This window comes from Lycorma delicatula, chromosome 3 (genome assembly GCF_047948215.1).
Source record: "Lycorma delicatula isolate Av1 chromosome 3, ASM4794821v1, whole genome shotgun sequence".
Classification (NCBI taxonomy): Eukaryota; Metazoa; Arthropoda; class Insecta; order Hemiptera; family Fulgoridae; genus Lycorma; species Lycorma delicatula.
Window position 1 is genome coordinate 117526280 of NC_134457.1, and position 21028 is coordinate 117547307.

A 21028-nucleotide genomic window follows, 5' to 3' on the forward strand; every position below is an offset into this window, starting at 1 on the left:
GATATCTTTACACCTAAATATCCGTTGTTCTGGTTGCATTCCTAGATCGTGTATTACACCAACTCAAACTGACTATAGAAGGAAAAATCTGTGATTTAAAGGACAAATAATACGCGCGCATACTCGTGCATATCCAAACATAGTAATAACGAAGAATGTGAAGAAGCAGAGGAAGTAACGTAAACGTAATGGGAAGATTCTCTTGAAGTAAAAATCGGGTTCTAGTTTAATACGAATAAATAACTGACCCTCTAAGTTAAATGATATGTAATCCAGGAGAGTCAAAAAGAAATAAAAGATTTTGAAAAGCTGTATTTTTCAAATGTGTTTGAATGGTATAAATATAATTTTGTACATTATCTTTACAGAATATAAAATATTGACCGTTTATTTTAATAATAATAGAAATAATTGTGATAATCATATTTTTATTTATAATTATTAACAATAATGTTTTTAATTAAATAACTCTTTCATAAAAGAATACATATAAGAATAAATTATATCTAATAAAATGAAAGATTGAATGAATAGACCACGAATGAATTAAACGATGGAAAAGATAGGAAAACCTTCTATAGGATATTACTTTATCAGCTTGAGAAAAAGTGTTATGCCTTCTTATAAATATAGTGGGGCTCTAACCAGAATTTCATCGATATTTGCCTTATTACTGATGTAGTCCCATTAGTTTTATTACTCGGGTTCTTTTTAGGCTGACTATTTCTAATAGTTGTAGATTATTATTTTAATAAATAATTTAATTTAAAAATTCGAAATAAGGACGTATTAGACGAATACAATAGGAACAGATTTTATGGCATAATTTACGAGAGACCAATTATGTTTGTGCATAATATATCAATTTATCCAGGTTTAATTAATTTATAATAAAGCAACTTGTAGAAAGTTAAAACTGTAGAGTTAAACAAAGATTGGATAATATAAAACATATAATTAAAAATGAAGGTTTTAATTATCATTTTTAGAGTAAAATTATATTATAAATTTTTTTATAAAACAGAAAGACATGGTGAGCAGCACAAAATCAGTAAAAAATTGACGACCAAAAAATGGTTTTTATATCTATGATAAAAATATAATTAAACATAATTTTTGGGAAAATTAAGCTCAAATTTAATTAACAGCTAATTCATTTAATTAATTATTACCCTCATCCTAATGAAATATCTACAAATAGAGCATTTGTAAGTAAAACGCTTGGACGTGTCATTCATTCATTCGACTACTTTATTAGTAAACCACTCGTATACTGAAAATCAGGTTTTATTACGTAATTGATTGAAACGGATTTATAATGATAGGATACATCATCATTCGTAGTTGTATAAAAAAAAACAAAATAATAAATCCTACCCTTGCAGGAGAAAATTAAAAAAGAATATAGTAAAAAAACAAACCCATTTCAAAATATTTAGGTCATATTTTAAAATTAGTTACTGATTAGAGGAAGGCCAATTAACACAAAAAAGTAGCAAGAGGTAATGTAAACTGATTCACTTTAGTTTAACGTTTTACTTTTGATAGCATTCATGATAGAGTAAAGCAAACTAGAGTTTGGCGTATCAAGAGTCTTAATATTAATAACAAGGTGTGTACTTAAATTAAGAGTTCAGAAGACTGACTTCGGATCGATTTAAGCAGCTAACGCTGTATGTAACTTACGTCACACAAAAGAACGTGCCTTTTCTGGAAACTTATCATTAACTGGAATTTACTTTGGCTGAATCATATAAAATTTGTTTTTTTTTGTATTTTTACGGGCATCGAACACTGAGGTCATTAGCCCTCCTCACATTCTTAAAGGAAATTAGTATCACCATCAGGATATTATTTAAAAAACACAAACTACACACAGAAACATTAAAACACCACAAAAACAAAACAATACTTATGGGGTGTAAAGGGCCCCAAAATTAAAATTTGAGATAAAATTCTCAAAGAAGATAAAATTAAAACTATAAAACAATAACATACCTTTCCATTTATTTTCTTATACCTGTCTCGTTTAGTTGATAATTTTAGCACCCTCGGGGCTACCAGAACCGCCGCTGAGCAGTATTTCAGTCGCGCCAGGGAGCCGTGGCAGTTGACTCATCCTTACAATTAGGCTACTGGCAATCATTGCACTTACCCATATCCTCGCGCCCTCAGTTTACCCTTGAGGGTCCCCCATGCCATCATTGGACACACCCCGACTCACTGCTCTTGAATGCAGACGAGCCAGGATGGCCTAGGCGAGAGGGCTACCTCCCGTCACTATACGTGGCACGCTTCGAGACCCTCTTATAAATATATATATATATAAAACTACCACTTAGAGAGTCTTTTATCACAGCTTTATTTTCATTTTTATAGACTTTTAAGGAGTCCACTGGCATGTAAAAATGCAACTATCTTTTCTTCATTTCCATTATCCAGATCAGCAATAATATCATTTATAAGACGGAACCTCTTTCTGAGGTCCTCAGATATGGTACACTCTTATTAGATGCTTGACTGTCAGTGTTTTATTACAAACACCGCACATTGGTCTCTCTTCGCCGGTTAACAAATATAAATTTGTTAATCGCGTGTGACCAATTTTAAGTCTGGTCACAGCTACTTGTTCTCAGGAGTCAACTTCACGTCGCTTTTCCATTTATATGGAGAAGTTTTAACTGAGTTTAATTTTGTATTTAAACTCCTACATTCAGTATTCCACTTGTTTTTAACTACGTTAGTTAGATAGTTTTTAACATCTGCCACTCTTACAGGAAATGCATCCTAATCATCGCAGACTGTTGCTTTTCTGGCAGCTTCGTCTGCGCTCTCATTACCTGTAATACCAGCATGCCCTGGAGTCCATACAAATACGTATCGCTGTCCTCGTTGATTTAAAACGTATAAAATAGACAGGATGATTGAAATTAGGACATCCTTAATGTTTTTGTTCGGAATTGCAACAAGTGCACTTAGAGAATCGGAACAAATTAGCACTCTCTCTTCGCAATAATGTTTTGTGAAGCGAAGAGCTTGCTGAATGGCAGTAAGTTCTTCCGTATAAACAATGGCCATATATGGCTGTTTCCAACAATGGACTTCTCCATTTACATATATGGAGCATCCAACACCATGTTCGGTTTTAGAACCGTCAGTGTAAATTCTACTATGTTCTTCGTAACCACTGACGGTTGCCAAAAATCCTGTTGGATGATCACTTCTGGCTTCTTTTTTATTTCTCCCTGAGAGAGATCCAACCTTGTATTTACCGCTGGCAAAAGCCATGGCGGTATTTCTCTTGTGGAAATTGCTATTGTGTCTAGAATAGCAATTTCGTATTTTCTTCTTAATTCGTGTACCTAATTCCGGCTGCTCTGGAATAGGTAGCACGACGTTGATATAATGCAGGCATTTGATGATTTATGAAAAGTTTATTATTTATATGGGCAGGAAAAGCCCATACGTTTGCTGCAAAAAGGATCTCTCTTTAATAATGTAGTGGCATTATTCCGGCTTCGGACATTAGACTTGTCGCCGGACTTGTGCGGAAAGCGCCTGTCGCATATCTAATTCCTCTATTATGAATTACGTCTAACTTTCTTAAGTGCGACTTCCTAGCGGATGAATATACAATACATCCGTAGTCTAGTTTCGATTGAATCAATGCCTTATACAGTCTCAATAATATCTCTTTATTTGAGCCCCAATTAATATTCGATAAACATTTGATAATGTTTAGGGCTTTTTTTGCATCTAACACTCAAGTCCTGTATGTGTAATCCCCATGTAAGGGATTTATCCAATACTAGTCCTAAAAATCTAACTTTGTCTTTATATTGTATTGGATCATTGCCGATTGTCAACGTAGGACTTTGATGAGGAATTCTCTTCTTACAGAAGTGTACAAAGCACGTTTTTTCTGCTGAAAATTGGAATCCATTATTCCTCGCAACTTCATTTAGAGCGTTGATCGCTCGTTGCAATTTGTATTTTACCATAGCAGTCTTGTTGCTGGCACACACAATTGCCAAACCATCAACATAGACGCTTTTGCTGATTTCTACTGGAATGGCTAATATCAATTTATTAATGGCGATCATAAACAAGGTACCGCTCAACGGCGAACCTTGTGGTATGCCATTTTCCAAGATTTTTAGAGATGAATATTCGTTGTTGACACGTACTTGGAAAGTATGGTCAGTCATATAGTTGCTCAATAAGATTGGCAGTTTGCCACGAATTCATGTATCTTGAGCATTATACCACGACGCCAGGTCATATCGAAAGCCTTCTGAAGATCAAAGAAGACTCCGACACAATGTTTCCTTGTAATAAAGCTGTTATATATAACGTTCTCTAAGTTGATCATTTGATCAGTGGTAGAATGCTATTGCTGAAAACCTGCTTGATATGGTGATATCAGGTTTTCTTTTTCCAAAACCCAAACGAATCGATTATTAATCATTTTTTCGAATATATTTCCCATACCGCAGGTCAAGGAGATAGGACGATAGCTATTGGGATTTGTTAAATTTTTCTTTTTCTTTGGTACTGGAACAACATGAGCTTTTTTCCACTGCTGCGGGTACATTCCATCCCGCCATATAAAAAATATAAAATATATTTATATTTATTTATATATATTTATAATTTATATTATTTATATCCCGCCATAAATTCTGTTGAAATATAAGGTTAAAAAAACAGGTAAACATTTTTGATTTGTGCGTGCTTTTATTATTATTTTACTTTCCTAATTGTCAAAAATACGAATGTGTATTACAATAAATAGTTAGAATTGCACAAATATTTACGTACAGTTTTAAAACTAAAATTCGAGTACAAGACGCGTATTTAGATTGTTGAATAATCTTCATTATTTATAGAAGAAGTAGTAAAAATATATACGAGTTGACAAGCAACACGTAAAAAGGTTGTACAAAAAACCATTTTGTTGTATTAAAAAATAAAATGAACACCGTGAAAATAACAAGTAATTCAATCTCACTGTGAACAATTCACGCCGAAATTAAACGACTAAGCTAAAATACATTCGTATTCACCTGAACTGATCACCAAGTCGTGTTTTGCTCTTTTTTTTAAAACGTAAACTGTAAAATCTCTATAAATCTCTGTTGTAAAAGAAGGATAAGAAATAAGAAATACTGAATAACAATTACAGAATTTATTATTTTTATATCTTTACGGCATTTATTTATTAATAATCGATTGATAAACATTGTCTTATGAAAGTTTTAAAATTTCTTCCATTCATTAACAGAAGTTGAACTCGGATTATAAATTGTTATACGAATACATACAAAAAAATATTTTTTGTGTATATTGCTTAAAAGAAAAAAAGAATATTATAATAATTACATTTCATATGAAAGTAAAGCAGTTTAGCAGATTCCAAAGTTCTGTCTTGTCTGTTAACTGTTTTTGTTTTCATCACTGAAGAATTGCTGAACCTAATTTTACGAATCCTTTAGAATTTACTTATCGTAACCGTGCATACTAAATCTTACCGATTTAAAATATTTACTAGGACCGCATTCTTTCCTGACGATTTTCGAAGCGAAGCTACTTATTAACGCAGGCTTCGGGATGGGGAGTAAACTGAGAAAAACTATCGTACGGAAAAGCGTCACGCCAGCTGATTCCACCACTACGCCTACCGCGTGCTATATATATATATATAGATACTAACACGCGCGTTCGGTAAGCGCGTTCTCTCTCTCTCTCTTAACAATTTCGTTGTTAGTTCATATTTCTTATTAGTAAAAAAATGTATCATTTGGGTATCCGTTATTTTGTACCAGTAAAAAATTCAAATAATATTGCGTAAGAAGCTTCGCTTCCGTTGTGTGTCAACATACCGACTCACTCATTTAAATCTTTTTGCATACTTTTTTGAATGCATTTTTTTAAATTTATCTTCCGAGAAATTTTAAGAATTTTTTGTTGGTTGATGGTCCTTATCTACATTAAAGTTTGATTTGTGGTTTTTTTCTCGCCAACGGTATCGAAAAAAATATTTTGACAAAAAGAATTATTATTCATAAAATTTAAAACAACGTCTGAGAGAAATATTTTTTTCAATTCCAGAGAGGAGCGTTACATTCGTTTAATATTTGAAGCTATGAATAAAGAGTTTGAATGTTTTTCAAATTTTTTTTAAGATTGATAGAAATTATTCTTTTCTGTCTGATTTAGTCTCCCACTGCAACAGTATACCTTCTTAATTACTGTCAGACTTGGAAATAATTGTAACTGTAAAAAATCGAATTTTTGTCAACAAATGTACCAACACTTGGTCATTATTGTGGGATTCCGCATAATTGACTCAGATAATTTTCCTTTTATATTTCATTTTCAGTTCAAAAAATTAGAAAATTAGATTTATTTTTGGACATTTTTAATGATTTATGTTAATTCTTTAATTTTTAAAGAATACATGTGATCTATTTCTTCTTGTACAAACAACACCAGTTTTCCAATTGAAAAAAACCTTGCTAAAGAGCAGTTTTTAACTACCGATATCCAGTCAACAAAGACACTTCCAAAATCGATCATGTAATCGTTTCAGAATGTAAAAATAGCAGACGGAACAAATATTTTCTAGAAAAAACTTCAATAATTAACCTGATATTTTCATATGCGGAATTTTGTTATTCTTTATATTTTGAAGTATTCCATTTAGTGCAGAGTTTCTCAGACTTTTAAGATTTGTAGTTCCCTTAATTTTCTGATTCTTGTTCTCCGTCCATAGATGCAAACTCATCTGCGCCCACACATAAAAATAAACACGCACGCACGCACGGTTCCTTATGTTTACTTTTGGATGATGGAATTAATAAAATTAAGCGAATAAATAAATATATAATATTTTTCTTCAGATTGTTACTGTAGTCTTAAATGAAAATATTCTACTAATCAGGATATTTACTCACTATGACAGTTTTTGTTGAAAATTGTAGACAGAGTAGATGAAATTTTAAATAGAAATTAAGGTTTTATTCTGACTGGCTATACAATATGTTGGCATATATAGTTCTTTATGAAATAATTGGAAATGGAGAGTTGCTGTGCCTTGCACGATGCAAGTAAACGCAGTAACACGGATTGTACTGCGTCTTGATGCTATCCATTATAATTTAGTTCATAATATAATTTGATAAGAATAAAAAAAGAGTAGTGATTATGTCAGAATACATAAAAGACAAGTTTAAAAAAATAAAAACGTTATATAGGTAATGTTAGCAGTCGAGAATACAACCTTGTTGTTCAGTTATTAATTTCTGAGGCCGCAGCATCCAGGTTCCCGCAGTTCAGAGGTTTTGAACCAATGACTTAGAGGTTTGGCCTTATAGATGCAAAAACAGACAATCATAAGATAATCCGGCTCTGATGGATCAGATTAAAATAATAGAGATTAGTCGTATATGTTTATGAGCTCTAAAAAAAAATACTATTTCACTTTACAAGTAATTTTTTCATGATGAAAGTTTTAATATGAAGCTATTTTATAGTTTGCACGCACGGCATTATGCTTTAACTTACACTGTGATACTTAATTATTATAAAAATAAAACTAATTTACTACAACATTATAAATAGTTAGTTGTGTGGTTTTATTACAATTAGAATTATTTTGATTTTTGGGGAAACTTTAAATTGAATAATTTGTGCTTTGAGGGTACTTTATTGAGTTAATCGGAATTAGAAAAACAGTGCAAAGTAATCGGGAACAATTCTTAATAATAACATATTTTTTTTAGTGTTGAATTGTTTTTAAGTCCAATTCTATTAGAGTATGTGATCGACAGAAAGGAATTTTAAAACATCGTGTTAAATTATTTTTAGCTTTTCCATTCATAAAATATAGGAAGTCCGTTCCGCTTAAAATAATGAAGTAGACTAAACGTAACGTGTGTAGAAATTATAAAATAAAACAAAGTAAAAAGGGATATGTAGAAAATATATTTTATTAAATAGTTATGAAAAGTAATTTTTAGTTATAAGTTATATAAAATAACACTTACTATTATCTAAAAGTGTATATGTTAAAATAAAAATATGTGTAGTTATAAACAGTAAATATATATTTATAAGAACCTCTTATACAATAAAATAACACTTACTATTATCTAAAAGTGTATATGTTAAAATAAAAATATGTGTAGTTATAAACAGTAAATATATATTTATAAGAACCTCTTATACAATATAAACACATATAATAAATATATACTATAAGAACAGCGTATGGATTTCATACAGATATTTCCATTTTATAAATAATAAAACGGAACCTTGGAATCTTAAAATAATGGAAATCATCCAAATGAAGTAAATTACAACTTGATAAATATAAAGTATATTTTAAGTAATACAGGAAAAAATAGAATAAGAAAAGTTAGTAATTATTCATTATTACAGAAGAAAGTCTTTTTTACAGTATGTTAATCGGTATATCAATGGCTAACTGTCAATGACGGTCACTTATGTCTTACAGGTACTTTTGAAAATCAAATTATACGCTGTTGAATATCTAGAAATATATAGAAATCTTTAACATAACGAAACCCTAAATATAATAATTCTATAGATTTTAGAAAAAGTACAGTCAACGTTAAAAATTCGATAACTAAATTACAGAGGAAAAATTTAGTTTAGGCTTTTTGATGCAGTTATCTAAATATCGAAGTATACATTTACTTGAAGAGACTGTCTAAAAGCACTTTTACTGAAATTCTTGGATAGAGATTTTTAAAAATAGTGTCAGATTTACAATAGCTTATACATTTTTTATTTTTATAAAGAAACTTTCATTTTCTATATGCATTTCGTTTTAAGTAGGGAATTAATTATGTGAGTATAAGAAGAAAAATATCTGAGAATGCATTTTTAAAAATTTTTTTTGATAGGATTCCTTAACGTATCAAAATGACCAAATTTTGTCAAAAAGCAATATAATATTAAGAAGTAATAATAATAATTAAAACAAATTTTTGTCTACTACAGAATTATAATTATTTCAATTAATTTATAATTAGGTTGTCGGTTAGAAATAAATTTGCATTGTAAGAACCTAGAAATGTGTATAATGTGTTGTAAAATAATTACTACGTTAACTCTATGAAAATGTGAAATAATTCCACTAAGAGAAAGAAGAAATATTAAACGTTTCCCTTCTCTTTTTAGTGACAGTTCATTTTTATACGTCTTGTTTTATTGATTATTTCATATTTATAAAATTTCATTAGAATATTGTTACGTGATATGAAAAGACTTAAAAAATAATCATCTTTCAGGATCTGTAATTATATTCCTGTCTATTGTTTTTATTGTGCTGCGGATGAAATTTTTAATATGATTTGTTGAATACATTTAGTTGTGTTACTTTTAATTAAATTCGTCTTGTATTATATGGATACTTTCTGATATGATTTAACAATGGCATTTCATTATATCTAACTGTCAAAAAAAAATCATTTTAACTAAAAACAATGAAACAGTCTAAAGTTTTAAACTAAATTTTTGTTTTAATTTTTTTTTACCCGACCGTTTGTTAGTACGTATGTTTGGTTACCAGTTGTATGAGAATCATGTTAAATGTATGAGAATCTATTGGTCAGTTTTGTATCAATTATGCACGTAAAATTTCGTTTTAAATTCTATTAGTAATTTTATCCATCACTCTCGGTACTTAAATATTGTACGTATTACATAGTTAAATTAATAATGTGAATTTCAACGTAAATTCTTAATTTTAAAAATATATTTGTATTTATTAACATTATAAGAAAAGTTTTAGGAAAAAAATGATTTTTGTGTTCAACTACTCACAATCTTTTATTTAATTTTTCCAGATAAAATGAGATTTTTACATTTAATTCTTTATTATTTTTTTTTTGCATAAAGATTTAAATTAATACTACAGAGTGTTTCATAAAGTTCTTAGGAGTTACAAAAATTCAGTACAAAAAAAGTATTTCACTTACCTAAATGAAAGTTGTACGAGGCGATGCAGGGACTCAAACGGTTTTTGTTAAAATCTATAAATGTTCAATATGTGCTCCTCTGGTGACACGGAACACATCAACACGAAAGTCTAGCTCTTGCCAAACTCGTTCTAACATGACATTTTCGATAGAGTTGATTGCATTGATTATGCAATCCTTTAGCTCAGCGGCATTGGTGGGATAAACACCTTATCTTTCACGTAACCCCAGAGAAAGAAATCACATGGCGTGAGGTCTGGTGATCTTGGTGGCCACAGCATAATGTGTTGGTATTCTTCAGACGCACGTCCTATCCAGCGCCGAGGTAATGTTGTGTTAAGGTACTGTCGAACCTCGTTATGAAAATGGGCAGGATAACCATCTTGCTGGAAAATGAAGTCGTTGAGTAGCTGAGGCATAAGCCATAATTGTAAAATATCCAGGTATATCATAGCGGTTACTGTCGTTTCCATAAAAAAGAACGGCCCATACACTGCCTCACGAGAGATCGCACAAAAAACGTTTACTTTCGGAGAATCCCGAATGTGTTTCACATAAGCGTGTGGGCTAAAAAAATCGAAGCCTACATGTTTTATCTCCATCAGAAAGATGCTGGATTGATTGAAGATAGTACGGTTTGCATAATAAACGTTTACGGAGAACTCTCCACACTGTTGTTTTCGAAATTCCTAATTCTCTGCCTGCAGCCGCAGTCGATTTTGACGAGCTGCAAATGAAACTTGCACCCACACGTTCGACATTGACTTCTGTGGTTGATGGACGACCAGTTGATTTTTGCTTGCACAAGCAACCAGTTTCACTGAATTATTTATAACATGCACGAATTGAATTGTCACTTGGTGGCTTCTTATGAAATTTCAACCGAAACGCACGTTGCACAGAAATTACTGACTTTGACAAGTGAAATTCTAACAAACAAAACGACTTCTCGCTTCCCGTGGCAGCCATTTTTTCTGCTGTCGACGCCTAATGGTATAGCAAATGGTATACTAACTGGCTAGTATATGTGGAGAAAGACTATTTGAAGCACTCTTTTGTACAGTACTTGTTTTATTCTTATGAGTGAAATAGTGTTTTGTTAATGAATTTTCGGAACTTCGAAGAACATTATGAAACGCTCTGTATATAATAAAATTAATTCTATTTTTTTAAAATCTAAATTTAAATATATATACGAGAGGTTATCTGTAAAGACCATTTCATTGTAAAAATATTTATTCTGAAAACTTTATAAATATTTTTTATAAATATTTTACATACCTTATAATCGCCTACATACAACAATCGTACACATCGCCTACATTAAAACTACTTATAATTTCCCTATATAATCGCCACATGAATTAAGACATTTATCGTAGCGGTACACCAACTTCAATATACTCTCGTCGTATTCTTCTGTTGCCAGACCATTTAGCCACTGATTGACAGGATTTTTAAGTTCATCGTCACCCGCGAATTGCTTACCGCTCAAAAATTCTTTCAATTTCCCAAACAAATGGCAATCAGAAGGAGCTAAGTCCGAACTGTACGGTGGGTGATCGTAAATTTCCCATCCAAATGCTCTTAGCAAAACACGGGTCGGACCCGCAACATGTGGACGTGCATTACCTTGTAGCAGGACGACGACGTCGGTCAGCCGCCTACGTCGCCTATTTTGAATGGCGCGCCGTAACTTACGTAGAGTTTTGCAGTAGGCTTCTGCGTTTATAGTCGTTCCATGAAATCAATAATAAAATAACCGTGAAATCAATCAGCAGTATGCCAAACCGATCCCAAAAAACTGTGTCCATCAGTTTGTGTGCAAGTGGCTGTGGCTTGATTTTTTTGGTTTGGTTGGTGATTGAGGATGACGTCATTCACTTGACTGCTATTTTCTCTCTGACGTGTAATACGAAATCCGTGTTTCATCGCCGATAACAATCGAATTAAGGAACTCATCAACATCTTCTGTTGTCAGCAGATCGCATTCGGATTATTTTTGTAACATTCCGTTAAGACGTGCGGCAACCAACGTGCACAAACTTTTCTGAAGCCTAAATGGTCATGAACAGTGCGACCAATAACAGCTCTTGAACTATCAGGAAAAAGAAGTGCCAGGTCGGAAATCGTTGAGCGACGATCTTTTGTAATTTCATTAACGACGCTTTTCAAGTCCTCAGTGATTATCGAGGGCCCTCCCGAACGTTCATCATGCAAATGAATTCCGTTATTTATAAACCGTTCACGCTATTTTCGGAGTTTTTTTCATTCATTATATTGTCTTCATACACAGCAACCAAATGTCTATGAATTTTTTTTTTTGTCTTCAGTCATTTGACTGGTTTGATGCAGCTCTCCAAGATTCCCTATCTAGTGCTAGTCGTTTCATTTCAGTATACCCTCTACATCCTACATCCCTAACAATTAGTTTTACATATTCCAAACGTGGCCTGCCTACACAATTTTTTCCTTCTACCTGTCCTTCCAATATTAAAGCGATTATTCCAGGATGCCTTAGTATGTGGCCTATAAGTCTGTCTCTTCTTTTAACTATATTTTTCCAAATGCTTCTTTCTTCATCTATTTGCCGCAATACCTCTTCATTTGTCACTTTATCCACCCATCTGATTATTAACATTCTCCTATAGCACCACATTTCAAAAGCTTCTAATCTTTTCTTCTCAGATACTCCTATCTTCCAAGTTTCACTTCCATATAAAACGACACTCCAAACATATACTTTCAAAAATCTTTTCCTGACATTTAAATTAATTTTTGATGTAAACAAGTTATATTTCTAACTGAAGGCTCGTTTCGCTTGTGCTATTCGGCATTTTATATCGCTCCTGCTTCTTCCATCTTTAGTAATTCTACTTCCCAAATAACAAAATTCTTCTACCTCCATAATCTTTTCTCCTCCTATTTTCATATTCAGTGGTCCATCTTTGTTATTTCTACTACATTTCATTACTTTTGTTTTGTTCTTGTTTATTTTCATGCGATAGTTCGTGCGTAGGACTTCATCTCTGCCGTTCATTGTTTCTTCTAAATCCTTTTTACTCTCGGCTAGAATTACTATATCATCAGCAAATCGTAGCATCTTTATCTTTTCACCTTGTACTGTTACTCCGAATCTAAATGATTCTTTAACATTATTAACTGCTAGTTCCATGTAAAGATTGAAAAGTAATGGAGATAGGGAACATCCTTGTCGGACTCCCTGTCTTATTACGGCTTCTTTCTTATGTTCTTCAATTGTTACTGTTGCTGTTTGGTTCCTGTACATGTTAGCAATTGTTCTTCTATCTCAGTATTTGAACCCTAATATTTTTAAAATGCTGAAAATTTTATTCCAGTTATTGAATGCCTTTTCTAGGTCTATAAACGCCAATTATGTTGGTTTGTTTTTCTTTAATCTTCCTTCTACTATTAATCTTAGGCCTAAAATTGCTTCTCTTGTCCCTATACTTTTCCTGAAACCAAATTGGTCTTCTCCTAACACTTCTTCCACTCTCCTGTCAATTCTTCTGTATAGAATTCTAGTTAAGATTTTTGATGCATGACTAGTTAAACAAATTGTTCTGTATTCTTCATATTTATCTGCCACTGCTTTCTTTGGTATCATTACTATAACACTTTTTTTGAAGTCTGACGGAAATACCCCTTTTTCATAAATATTACACACCAGTTTGTATAATCTATCAATCGCTTCCTCACCTGCACTGCGCAGTAATTCTACAGGTATTCCGTCTATTCCAGGAGCCTTTCTGCCATTTAAATCTTTTAATGCTCTCTTAAATTCAGATCTCAGTATTGTTTCTCCCATTTCATCCTCCTCAACCTCCTCTTCTTCCTCTATAAAACCATTTTCTAATTCATTTCCTCCGTATAACTCTTCAATATATTCCACCCATCTATCGACTTTACCTTTCGTATTATATATTGGTGTACCATCTTTGTTTAACACATTATTAGATTTTAATTTATGCACCCCAAAATTTTCCTTAACTTTCCTGTATGCTCCGTCTATTTTACCAATGTTCATTTCTCTTTCCACTTCTGAACACTTTTCTTTAATCCACTCTTCTTTCACCAGTTTGCACTTCCTGTTTATAGCATTTCTTAATTTCCGATAGTTCCTTTTACTTTCTTCATCACTAGCATTCTTATATTTTCTACGTTCATCCATCAGCTGCAATATATCGTCTGAAACCCAAGGTTTTCTACCGGTTCTCTTTATTCCGCCTAAGTTTGCTTCTGCTGATTTAAGAATTTCCTTTTTAACATTTTCCCATTCTTCTTCTACATTTTCTACCTTGTCTTTTTTACTCATACCTCTTGCGATGTCCTCCTCAAAAATCTTCTTTACCTGCTCTTCCTCAAGCTTCTCTAAATTCCACCGATTCATCTGACACCTTTTCTTCAGGTTTTTAAACCCCAATCTACATTTCGTTATTACCAAATTATAGTCGCTATCAACGTCTGCTCCAGGGTAAGTTTTGCAGTCAACGAGTTGATTTCTAAATCTTTGCTTAACCATGATATAATCTATCTGATACCTTGCAGTATCGTCTGGCTTTTTCCAAGTGTATATTCTTCTATTATGATTTTTAAATTGGGTGTTGGCAATTACTAAATTATCCTTCGTGCAAAACTCTATAAGTCGGTCCCCCCTTTCGTTCCTTTTGCCCTGCCCGTATTCACCCACTATATTTCCTTCCTTGCCTTTTCCAATGCTTGCATTCCAATCTCCAACTATTATTAAATTTTCATCTCCTTTTACGTGTTTAATTGCTTCATCAATCTCTTCGTATACACACTCTACCTCATCATCATCATGGGCGCTTGTAGGCATATAGACGTTAACAATCGTTGTCGGTTTAGGTTTTGATTTTATCCTTATTACAATGATTCTATCGCTATGCGTCTTGAAATACTCCACTCTCCTTCCTATCTTCTTGTTCATCACGAAACCTACTTCTGCCTGCCCATTATTTGACGCTGAGTTAATTACTCTACAATTATCTGTCCAAAAGTCGCCTTCCTCTTCCCACCGAACCTCACTAATTCCTACTGTATCCATCTTCATCCTACCCATTTCCCTTTTTAAATTTTCTAGCCTACCAACCTTTTTCAAGCTTCTAACATTCCACGCTCTGACTCGTAGAATGTTATATTTTAATTTTCTGGTGACCCTTTCCTTAGTAGTCCCTACCCGGAGATCCGAACGGGGGACTAGTTTACCTCCGGCTTCGTTGGTAAAATATTCCGGAGGTAACTATGAATTTTAGCCGGCTTAATGTTCTGGTAGTTTAAAAAACGTATGACTCCTCGGTATTTCACAGTCGGCGGCAACATTGATTTTTCTATTCATTTTATAACGTAATAACTCACACGTAATCAAAGATACTACGACGCGACAACTTACAGTAAACAATGCAGTGTGTACATTACTAGCGTGGCCATGAACAACATAGGTTCGCCAAACCTGGAGAGAAATTACCAGCGGTATTTACTTTAAAGATATCCCTCTTATAATATTTAAAAAATAAAATTTAATTCCAATTTGGGATCAACAGATCGTTTTTATTAGAAACTTGCATTTTAATCTACTTTTAAAATACCATAATTAGATTTATGTCTTAAGGATAATTGTTTTGCTATTTATGTCCGAAGAAATCAAGTGGTATCACGAAAATTTATTTATCGTGAAATTTATTTATAAAAAAATAAAATTACAAAACACGCGCGCGCGTACACACACACACAAACGTAATGGAAAATTTAAAAATTATTTTATCGAGATGAAAATTCGTGATGTAATAGTGTATTGAGAAATAAACCGCTACCCATAAAGAATTTTAAATTTAGTAATGTAAAACTAACCCACTAGGTTGGTATCGTGGGAAACTCGTTGTCGTAAATCAGCTGATTTCGAAGTCGAGAGTACTCGTGTTCAAATCTTAGTAAAGTTAGCTGGTGTTATTTGGATTTGAATACTAGATTGTGGATACTGATTTTCAATGGTGGTTGGGTTTCAATTAACCACACGTCTCAAGAACGGTCGGCCAGAGTTTGTTTAAAACTACACATTTACCGGTACAGTTATATTTCACTAATAATGACTTTAATTGTTGCTGAGACTAATAAAAAGAAAAGAAAGAAAAACTTATTGTTTCAACAAAAATTTCGTTTTTCATGAAACTACAATCTATATTTTTTTTAAATATATATTTTTTATTCCATTCACATGTATTTCTATTTTTTGACTTTTCACAACACTCTACATGGAATCAACATTTTGCATCACATTAGTATCAGTACCATGGCATCACATTATCGATTTTATTGTTTTAAACAATGAGATAAAACCACAAAAAACCGGATTTTTGTTGAAACGAAATACCTACTTACTGCCTTTGATTTTACGTTTACTTTCTTTCTTTTTTTTTTGGGTGTTTTACATCCGTAAGACCCACTTTTGGATTTTATTGTTTAGATGTTGAAATTTACTTTAAAAAATTTCTTTCACTTTTATTTTCATTTCCACGATTTGAAGCATGGAAAAAGTAAACTTTTTTAGCACTTCAACTTTTTTATTTTTCTCAAAATAATCCTATTTCCTAAATACGAATATGTAATAAAATGCTTGAATTTTTATAAAAGCTGATTAAAAATAGCTACAGTGTTTTGTATTGTTGTTAAAATCTTGTTTACATTGAGCTAGAAAACAAAAAAATTGATCTTGTGATGCCAAGCTACTGAAGCTAGAGTGTGATGAAAAGTGTTGATTTCCGTGTAGTGTTGTAAACAGTCACAAACTAGAATTATATGTGAATGGAATCAGTCTGTCGATTCCAACAAAATGTCTTATCCCTAAATGTATATGGGATAAGTTAAATAACTTATCCCATATACATTTTTAAATTATAAATTTGTTTTCACACAAAAACGGGATGTTTGTTGAAACAAATAACAAAAAGATAAACAAAACAAACGGACAAAAAATAAAACAAAACAACCAAACAAAGAGATAAGCATTTTATTAACCAGCCAATTAATTCAACTAATTTGATTTCAATAGTACTAATTTGATTTTAATCAAACACACAAAAAACAATAACAAAATGTTGATAGGTAAAATCCTAGCTAAAGAAAGTAGGAAAGGATGTATCTTAACTATTTCAGTGCCTGTAGTTTTTAATATTAGCTATCCTTGAAAACATTCAGCGTTGTTTTACTGCATTGCTTTTGAATACGGTAAGTTTTACATCTTAACAAGTTAAACAATGTTAGCGATTTTATCGTATGGTTATGCCTATGCTCCTCCTTATATGTGTAAGATGACGATTAGGTAATCATTGCAGGCTTCCGTGGCGAGAGTGGTAGCGTCTCGGCTTTTCATCTGGAGATCCCGGGTTCGAATCTCGATCAGGCATGGTATTTTCACACGCTACAAAATTGTCATTTCATCTCTTCCTCTGAAGCAATACGTAACGATGATACCGTGGCTTAAAAAGAAAATTAGGTAATCATTAACCTTCAGATTACAGCTGTAAAATCGGGTTCGAAATGGCGACTATGGTATTACTAGACCGAACATTTAGTTATAATTTTGAACCACCTTGGTTACGTTTACTCACATACAATCTACTGCATTATAGATTTTATTTGAAGTTAAATAACTATTGCATATTTCCAGACGTAGAATACCAGTAAACGATTTAAACGTGACAACCTGTCAGGAATTCAATTTATTACATAAATATTTTATGGAACTACAGCTGATAAAACGCATGATATTGTACAAACGGAATGAGTATTCTCACATTAGTCATCGTGATTGACAGATTCAGCGGGTTATTATTTGCTTGTAAAAAAAATTCATTTCTTTATCTTACACAATACTTTTTCTTTTCTTGTTCTTTAACCTTTTATCTTTTCTTTGTTACTGCATTAGCTCACCGTGTGGAGAATTATAATTAGTTGGTGTAAACGTTTACTATTGTTGGATTGAAAGTATAGATATTTGCGTGTGTAAAAAAACGCAAGAAGTAATTCTTCTAATAACATAACTTTGTTTTTATTTATATTAACAGATCTTACATCACTTTTCTGAAAAATAATTTATATTTTACCATCAGAAATAAGACTTCTCATTTCATATGAGCTTATTTTATGATTTTTCTGTGTTCTTTCACGCTTGTAAAAATGGCTTTCTATCTTAAACGAGCAACAGCTGTAGGTATTTTTCTCTTTATTTATACAAGTTATAATTGTCAAAGTTTATATCTTCTATCTTTTGTTAGTTTATTGCTTCTTGTGTAGTTCAATTTTTTTTTTCAGTAGTGTCTCCCACATACCCCTTAATTCAAGGGCGTTTCTTCCCACCAGCACGTTATCTGGGAGGAAGAAAAAAATTGTTAAAAAAATTGTTCTTAAAATATTTTCATCGAAGATAAAGCAACTTATTTTTAATAAAATATGTACACATATTTTTTGTGAACAAATAAATAGAAGTACGTAATATGAATTAAAAGTTAAGATTTAAAAACTCTGCGATTATTTTTAAATTTTTTATTATAAATTACGACATAAATTAATAAGCCTATGTTTTAAAAAATATAATTAGGATTGCTTTCTGATTATTTTTCATTCTTTTAAAAATTAACTAATATGCTTGTCTCTATTTCCCTTTCTTGGCCACTATTATTTATTTTCTATCGAATATACAGCGGCTTTCGTGCTACTCAAAATGGTTTATAAATCACTACCAAAAACGGTTGCAGCATAACTATTTTTTTTTTTAATAATATGGCTTCATTAATATAACTTTAATGAGTAGACTAGAGGTGTAATATTTAGGGTTAAATATTACCTTAGTTTTGCGGAGTTGGAACGTGATTGTTGGAGCATTAGTAAACTACTTCATTTTTACCTTTTTCTAGTAATCGTGGCATGATTTAATTTTTAGGCCTGATAATTGATTTATGATTTTTGGGTGACTTCAGTTTCATGTTACTACAACTCACTGAATGAAAAGAAAATTATTACGATTTTTAAAAATGCTCAAAATGTAAATTTTATCTGTAGTTTTAATGTATTTATAAAAAAAAATATTGAAAACGTTTTTACTTTGAATTTAAAAAAAAATATTAGTAATTATAAACCATTTTTGATACTAGTGTCAACATCAATTAAAATATATTATTTGACGTTACATATCCGTTTGTTTTATTTTCTTTCTTTAAGTTTTACTTGTGGTTAAGCTAGTGTAAAAAAATAGTTTTTGGTTATAGTAAAGAAAATAATAATTACACACACATATTATATATGCTAATTTATCTGTGATTTAGCTGTTCAGTTCTCAAATATTTTATAGTTTTAAAATTGTTATTTACTGTGAATTTATTATTTATTGAATCATCCAGTAATCTACTGCATTTTTAATTTAATTCATAATACCTTACTTAATTTCACTTCTGTGATCATACTTATACTTTTTGTTCTCTTGAAGATTATCTTTGGATGCTCCTTATTAATGTGATAATCTATCGTACGGTTTACTTATAGTTTCATTAGGGAAAATGATTGTAAATAAATAACTACAGCAGAAAAAATGTTACGCTAATGCAAAGTTAAGGAAAAATCAAAATCATGAATTATGTGTTCAATGGGAACTTTTAACTGCACTTTAAGAATATACAGAAATAGTACAAAATAAGCATTGCCTATAATTACCAGACAGCCTGAGCCAAAAATACGACTAACATTGTATCGTCTATACTTTTTACATCATTAGCCTAAATAACTATCAAAGTCTACGCAGTTTCCCCGTATTGTCTTTAGTAACAGTACAACAGAAATTTCTAGTTTAAAATATAAATAGTAAAAATTTCTGATTTTGTATTCTGAATGGGTAACGGCTAATCTACTGTTGGAACTGAGTTAGTTATTTTAATCAATAAAGATTTAAGTAAACTACTACAGTTAATCTAATTTAAGAGCTACGGAATGAGTACAATATGGTATTTGCTGAAAGATATCTTAAATAATTTTTCAAGAAACATTTATTTCTGCGGATTTTCATATCTTATATTTATTTATTACAATTTTTCTATGACATTAGACATCATTGTGTTTATGTAACGAGAGAAGTAAAATATATAGATACACATATCATGAAATATATAAGTATTTAATATATATATATATATATATATAAAACATACAAATGTTGAAAATTCACAATTAAACAGTGCAAGTTTTTAAAAAAAATAAAATATTAGTTTCATAACAATTTTCATTATTTGCTTTTAAGTTTTTGGTTTAGTCTCCTAACAGACTCGATTTTAGATGCCTTGGGTTATAAATACTAAGCATTTGACTTCAATATTAGGTACCATACTACTGCTGTAGTCGGGTTTATTGTCCAGTGTAACTGGAAGGCATGAGTTGCGTCGAAGTGTAAAGTTATTCGATTTGATTTTGCAGCATTAATTTCAGATTTCCATAATTTACACTAATTCTGTGCGGTATTCAGATGAGTTTCTGTATGTCCAACTACACATTGAGAACGGTAAAGTTTATAACTTAAAATTAAACTTCAAATAAGTGTTTTTTTGCTAAAAATTATTATTACAATTGTTAAATTTTTTGTATGAGAAGTTTTATAAACTTATTATAAGTTGTGAAGTTCAACCGAACATTGAACATTTACTTACTATTGCTGTATAAAAGTTTAACTTCATAAAGTAAGTTGGAGAGCAGATTATAAAGTTATTAGAAGATAGTTTTCTCTTTTATTTACTAGCACACCATAAAAGTTGTGTAGATGTTCCTTGAAATAATCTAAGATAATAAAAAGAAGTTAAAATAGATGGCTATAACATAATCCCCAGTGTAACAGTTATGAATTAAAAACTTCTTCCTTTTTTCTAAGTTACCCTGTTAATAACTATCAAATGATTATTCTTTTGTTATTAAATAGAAGTCTTCTTATTTTAAAATATTAA

The 21028-nt window shown here is 31.3% G+C and overlaps 1 protein-coding gene across 2 annotated transcripts in view; it reads left to right on the forward strand.

Moving 5' to 3' along the window:
• Positions 1-21028, forward strand: part of loh (thrombospondin type 1 domain containing lonely heart) — a 1319035-nt gene that overhangs the window by 10157 nt on the left and 1287850 nt on the right. The gene's annotated exons all lie outside the window — the stretch shown is intronic.